Source organism: Meles meles, chromosome 7 (genome assembly GCF_922984935.1).
Source record: "Meles meles chromosome 7, mMelMel3.1 paternal haplotype, whole genome shotgun sequence".
Lineage (NCBI taxonomy): Eukaryota > Metazoa > Chordata > Mammalia > Carnivora > Mustelidae > Meles > Meles meles.
Genome location: NC_060072.1, coordinates 131,233,455 through 131,240,807, shown reverse-complemented (window position 1 = coordinate 131,240,807; position 7,353 = coordinate 131,233,455). Strand labels below are relative to the sequence as shown.

Sequence of the window (7,353 nt, the reverse complement as noted above, 5' to 3'; positions counted from 1 at the left end):
TATTCACAGCGACGTGTACCTTATATAGGAGGCAAGACTCAGGGTCTAAGCCTAAGAATCCATTAAAATCAAAGATTTTATTATTTATTTATTTGAGAGAGAGAGAGAGACAGCGAGAGAGGGAACACAAGCGGAGGGTGGTGGGAGAGGGAGAAGCAGGCTTCCGGCAGAGTAGGGAGCCCGACGTGGGGCTCTATCCCAGGACCCTGGGATCATGACCTGAGCTGAAGGCAGATGCTTAACAACTGAGCCATGCAGGCGCCCCAAGAGTCCAGTAAAATCAAGAGACAGGCACATGTCAGAGATATTGTGAGGTTCAGCTCCAGCAAAAATCACAATAAAGTGAATCAAGTGAATTTTTTTGTTTCGTGGTGCATGTTAAACTTGTTTACATTATACTATATTGTATTAAGTGTGCAGTAGCATTGTATCTAAATAAAACCAATGTACCTACCTTAATTAAAAAATAATTTATTGCTGGGGTGCCTGGGTGGCTTAGTTGGTTAAGCATCTGACTCTTGATTTCAGCTCAGGTCATGATCCCAGGGTTGTGAGATCAAGACCTACATGGGTCTCCACACTCAGTGGGGAGTCTACTTGAGATTCTCTCTCCCCCTCTGCCTCTCTCCTGCTTGCATGCATGTGCTTTCTTTCTCTAAATAAACATACAAATAAATAAAATCTTCAAAAAATACTTTATTGCTAAAAAATGCTAAACGTCATCTAAGCTTTCAACAAGTCATAATCTTTGTTTTTGGTGGAGGGTCTTGCTCAGATGTTGATGACTGCTGACTGATCAGAGCGGTAGCAGGGGTGAAGGCTGGGGTGGCAGTCGCAATTTCATAAAACAAGACAATAGTCAGGTTTGCTGCATTGACTCTTCTTTTTGTAAATGATTTCTCTGTCATATGCAATGCTGTTTCATACCATTTTTGTCCCAAGTAGAACTTCTTCCCTTTTTTTCCTAAAGATTTTATTTTATTTTATTTTTATTTATTTACTTGGCAGACAGAGATCACAAGTAGACAGAGAGGCAGGAAGAAAGAGGGGGAGCCAGGCTCTCTGCTGAGCAGAGAGCCCAATGTGGGGCTCAATCCCAGGACCCTGAAATCATGATCTGAACCAAAGGCAGAGGCTTAATCCACCGAACCACCCAGGTGCCCCATCTAAAGATTTTATTTTATTTTATTTTTTTTAAAGAAGGAGAAAGTGTTTTCACTGTGTACTTTTTTTTTTTTTTAAGATTTTATTTATTCATTTGACAGACAGAGATCACAAGTAGGCAGAGGCAGGCAGAGAGAGAGAGGAGGAAGCAGGCTCCCCGCTGAGCAGAGAGCCAGATGCGGGACTCGATCCCAGGACCCCGAGATCATGACCTGAACCAAAGGCAGAGGCTTTAACCCACTGAGCCACCGAGGCGCCCTAAAGATTTTATTTTTAAGCAATCTCTACACTCAATGTGGGGTTCAAACTCACAACCCTAACATCAAGAACTGTACATTCAGGGGCACCTGAGTGGCTCAGTGGGTTAAAGCCTCTGCCTTAGGCTCAGGTCATGATCTCGGGGTCCTGGGATCGAGCCCCGCATCGGGCTCTCTGCTCAGCAGGGAGCCTGTTTCCCCCTCCCTCTCTCTGTGGGCCTCTCTGCCTACTTGTGATCTCTGTCAAATAAATAAATAAAATCTTAAAAAAAAAAAAAAAGAATCTGTCTAAAAAAAAAAAAAAAAGAACTGTACGTTCACTAATGAGCCAGGCAGGTGCCCAGAACTTCTTTCAAAATTGGAGTAAATTCTCTCAAAACCTCTCACTGCTTTAGCAACTAAGTTTATATAATATTCTATGTTATATCTAAATATGTAATATTTATATAATAAATATAATTTGTTGTCATTCCAACAATCTTCACAGCATCTTCACCAGGAGTAGATTGCATCTCAAGGAACCAATTTCTTTGCTCATCCGTAAGAAGCAACTCCTCATCCACTCAATTTTTTTTTTTTTTTAAGATTTTATTTATTTATTTGACACAGAGAGAGAGCTGAGCAGGGAGCCCAATGCAGGGCTTGATCCGAGGACCCTAGGATCATGCCTTGAGCCAAAGGCAGTCACTTACCTGACTGAGTGCCCCAGACCCCTCAAGCTTCATTACAAGATTGCAGCAACTCACATCTTCAAGCTCCTCTTCTAATACTAGTTCTCCTGCTATTTCCACCCCATCTGCATTTACTTCCTCCCCAGAAGTCTTGAATCCCTCAAAGTCATCCATGAGGGTTGGAATCGGCTTCTTCCAAATTCCTGTTAATGTTGATGTTTTGATTTCTTCCCATGAATCATAAATGTTCTTAATGCCATCTAAAATGGTGACTCCTTTCCAGAAGGTTTTCAATGAACTTTGCCCAGATCCTTCAGAGAAATCAGTATCTATGGCAGCTATCGCCTTATGAAATGCATTTCTGAAACAGGAAGGCATGAAAGTCAGAATTACACATTGATCCATGGACTGCAAATGAATGTTGTGTTAGCAGGCATGAAGACAGTGTTCATCTCACTGTACAGCTCCATCAGAGCCCTTGGGGAACCAGGTGCACTGTCAATGAACAGTCATGTTTTGAAAGGAACATTCTTTTCTGGAATATTTTTTTTTCCTGAGCAGTAGATCTCAACACTGAGCTTAAAATATTCATAAACCATGTTATAAACAGATGTGTTGTCATCCAGACTTTGTAGTTCTATTTATAGAGCACAAGCAGAGTAGAGTTAGCATAATTCTTAAGGGCCAGAGGATTTTCAGATTGGTAAGTGCATTGGCTTTGATTTTAAGTCACCAGCTGTAGTAGCCCCTGACAAGAGAGTCAGCCTGTCCTTTGAAGCTTTGAAGCTGAACATTGACTTCTCTTCTGTAGTGATGGAAGTCCTAGATGGCACCTTCTTTCACTATAAGGTTATTTTATTTACGCTGAAAATCCACGGTTCAGTGTGGCCACTTTCGGTAATGATCTTAGCTAGATCTTCTGGAGAACTTGCTGCAACTTCTACGTCATCACTTGCTTCTTCCTCTTGCACTTTTATGCTATGGAGATGACTTTTTCCCTTAAACCTCATGAACCAACCTCTGCTAACTTCAGACTTCTCTTCTGTAGCTTCCTCACCTCTCTCAGCCTTCATGGAATTGAAGAGAGTCAGGACCTTGCTCTGGATGAGGCTTTGGTGAAAGGGAATGTTGTGGCTGGTTTGATCTTCTCTCCAGGCCACTCAAACTTTCTCCATATCAGCATTAAGGCTGTTTCATGGGGCACCTGGGTGGCTCAGTGTGTTGGGCCTCTGCCTTCGGCTCAGGTCAGGATCTCAGAGTCCTGGGATCGAGCCCCTCATCGGGCTCTCTGGTTGGCGGGGAGCCTGCTTCCCCCCACCGCCTGCCTCTCTGCCTACTTGTGATCTCTCTCTCTGTCAAATAAATAAATAAATCTTAAAAAAAAAAAAAGAATTTCTGTTCGTCTAAAAAAAAACAAAACTGCTTCATTTTCTTAGCATTTGTATGTTCCCTGGAAGCACTTTTAATTTCCTTAAAGAACTGTTCCTTTGCCTTCACAACTTGGCTAACTGTTTGGCTCAAGAGATCTCGCTTTTGGCCTATCTCAGCTTCTGACATGTCTCCCTCACTAAGCTTCAGTCATTTCTAGTTTTTGATTTAAAGTGAGAGACATAGGGTTCTTCCTTTCACTTGAACTCTTAGAGGCCATTGTAGGGTTATTAATTGGCCCAATTTCAATATCGTTGTATCTCAGGGAATAGAGAGACCAGAGGAAAGGGAGAGAGACTGGCGAATGGCTGTCAGTGGAGCAGTCAGAACACACATATTTTTCAGTTAAACTCATCATCTTATATTGGAGTGGTTTGTGGCATCCCCAAAACAATTAAAGTGGTAACATTAAAGATCACCAGTCACAGATCACTATAACAAATATAATAGTGAAAGGTTAAAAATACTGTGAGAATTACCAAAATGTGACAGGGAAACAGAAAGTGAGCAAATGCTGTTGGAAACATGGCATCCATAGTGCTGTGTGACGCAACGTTGCCACAAACCTCAATTTGTAGAAAATACAGTATCTGTGAAATGTGATGAAGTGACATAGGCCTGTATTAGGTTAGGAGGTGACTAAGAGGGCTATTAAACCTTGCTTCCCCACAAGAATCCTTGGAGTTCTGGGGACAGATGCTAGATTTGCCCCTGAATATAGGATGGGATGGTGAGCCTTTTTTTTTTTTTTCAGTTATAATTGACATACAACATTATATTAGTTTCAGAAGTATGACCTGATGGTTTGATGTTTATATATATTGTGAAACAATCACTACAATAAATATAATTAACATCCATCACCATTCGTAGTTACAGACTTTTTTCCTTGTGATAAGAACTTTCTTTAAAGACATTTAAAAAAATTCCATGATAATTAACATACAGACATACAGCGTTATACTGGTTTCAGGAGTACAATATAGTGATTCAACAATTCTGTACATTACTGAGTGTTAAACGGACCTTAATCCCCTTAACTTTTTCACTCTTCCCCCACATCTACCTCTCCTCTGGCAACTACCAGTTTGCAATCTGTGAGTTTTTATGTGTGTGTGTGTGTGTGTGTGTGTGTGTGTGTGTTTGAGAGGGGGAGAGAGAGAGAGAACCAGAAGAGGGGCAGAGGAAGAGGGAGAGAGAATCTCAAGCAGACTCCATGCTGAGCGTGGAGCCTGATGAGGAGCTCGATCTCATGACCTCGAGATCATGACATGAACTGAAATCAAGAGTCAGATGCTCAACTGACCAAGTCACCCAGGTGCTCCTCTCTGAGAACTTTTAAGATTTACTCTCTTGAGGCACCTGGGTGGCTCAGTTGGTTGAGCGTACAACTCTTGGTTTTGGCTCAGGTCGTGATCTCAGGGTTATGATCTCAGAGTTGTGGGATCGAGCCCTGTGTTGGGCTCTGCTCTCAACACAGAGTCTGCTTGAGATTCTCTCTCTTCCTCTGGGCTCTCCCCTGCTCTCTCTCTCCCTTTATCTAATAAATAAATAAGTAACATCTTAAAAAAAAAAGATTTACTCTCTTAGGAACTTTTTAAGTATCACTGTTGTCAAAATACCCTAGGGACAGGTTGTAACAGTTTCACTTCCACAGGCTAATTCTTAGATCCTTTTTTTTTTTTTTTTTGGTCAGAGAGAGAGAGAAGAGATACCGAGCACAACAGGTGAAGTGTTAGGAGAGGGAAAAGCAGGCTGCCCCCCCCCCCCCCAAGCAAAGAGCCCAACGTGGGACTCAATTTCAGGACCCTGGGATCATGGCCTGAGCTGAAGACGCATGGACAACTGACTGAGCCACCCAGTCATCCCTTCCACAGGCTAATCCTAATCTTTTTTTTCTTTTTTTAAGATTTTATTTATTTATTTGACAGACAAAGATCACAAGTAGGCAGAGAGGCAGGCAGAGAGAGAGGAGGAAGCAGGCTCCCTGCTGAGCAGAGAGCCCAATGCGGTGCTCGATCCCAGGACCCCGGGATCATGACCTGAGCCGAAGGTAGAGGCTTTAACCCACTGAGCCACCCAGGCGCCCCGGCTAATCCTAATCTTGAAGTGCATATTGACCCTAGATAACTGACAGATTTGGGGACAGCCAGACAACTGAATTTTGGGTTACATACAAATCACTTGTGTGGTATTGCTTTAGGAGCTTTCACACCTGTGGCTACCCTTGTGGTTCCTACCAGGTGGGCCTTCGTTATCTTCTTTTTTTTTTGTTTCTGTTTTTGTTTTGTTTTAAAGATTTATTTTAGTTTAGAGAGGGAATAAGAATGGGGGAAGGGTGGGGAAGGGAGAGACAATCTCCAGCAGACTCTCCACTGAGTGAGGAGCCCAACGTGGTGCTTAATCCCCCTATCCTGAGATCCTGAGATCATGACCTGTGCTGAAATCAAGAGTTGAAGCTCAACTGACTGAGCCACCCAGAGGCCCCAGGGGCCTTGGTTATCATGTCATGCTCTTCCTTAGTTTCTTTTGTTGGTTTCATATCCTCTGCCCACCCTTGAAGCTTCTTTCTTTTTTGCTTTGTATGTTTCCCCAAGAGATTTGATTCTATCTTTGGCTTCTGGCTTCACAGGTAGATACCTTCCAGATCTACACTCTCAGATGCAAACCCATGTGTTCTCTGCTGCCGTTTGTATACTATTGTGTACACACTAGCAGTGCCCAGGTTGGTGACAGGGGTAAATACTGATGTATCTGAGGGCAAGTGAAAAGAATGTTCTGTCCTCCGTGGGGATGGAGGGGTGGTGTAAGCTGGTGGCTGGTCAAGGTTGAAAAGCAACAATAGTTGTCACAGTCTGATATCTCGGCTCTGAACTGGAGGGTGAAAAAAAGGTAACCTCCAAGGCCGTAGCCAGAAAATGAAAATAAAAGGAGCAACTTGGCCACCGCCGTATGTACTCTGTACCGGGCCTCCCAGGCTCCAGTTTCTGCTTTCATAATCCATCCTCCAGCTCACAGTGAGTGAGAATTATGGGGCACCTGGGTGGCTCAGTGGGTTGAGGCCTCTGCCTTCGGCTCAGGTCATGATCCCAGGGTCCTGGGATCAAACCCCCCATTGGGCTCTCTGCTCAGCAGGGAGCCTGCTTCCCCTCTCTCTCTCTCTGCCTGCCTCTCTGCCTACTTGTGATGTCTGTCTGTCAAATGAAGAAATAAAATCTTAAAAAAAAAAAAAGTCCCACCCCCAACTTGAATGTCTTATCTTTGTGGCTTCCAGAATCAAATCTGAGTGATTTAGCACAAGGTCATCAGACATCTGGAGTCCTATCTGCCGTGAGCTTCCTGGTTTCCCGCTCCTCCCACACGTTCCCAGCTGCCCTTGTCCTTGAGTGCAGCGGCTACACTGTTTCTTACCGTTTGACACCTTCTTTTCTTCCTGGCTTACTATTGAATAGGGATCTGCCTAAAAGGTAACCTCTTTTACAAATTCTTTTCTACTCATAACGAATCCTTGAAACAGAGATAATCAGTCTGTGCACTGCTGTGGAAGTGAAGGCATACTTGTGTTATTGTACTCAGCACGCTGGACTATGGGTCATCTGACTGCATTGCTTGACAGGCATTCCATGGGGGCGGGGGCCAAGCATCATAGTCATTGTCAGAGTTCAAGTTCAGGTTTGTTACATTGCTGAGTGGGAGGCATACAGACAGATTCACCATACCACACAGAGCTCGCTGCAGTTGTGTTCTTCATTCAAGGCACTACCAGAACTCCTTCAATGTATATGAATATTTGTTCTCATATCTTTCGATATTTTGGCCCTTTGAATTTTTTC

General features: G+C 43.4%; 1 pseudogene; it reads right to left on the bottom strand.

Annotated features, from left to right (window-relative positions):
- Positions 1 to 692: 692 nt before the first annotated feature.
- LOC123946031 lies at positions 693 to 3,740 on the bottom strand (annotated as a pseudogene).
- Between the last annotated feature and the right edge of the window lie 3,613 nt (positions 3,741 to 7,353).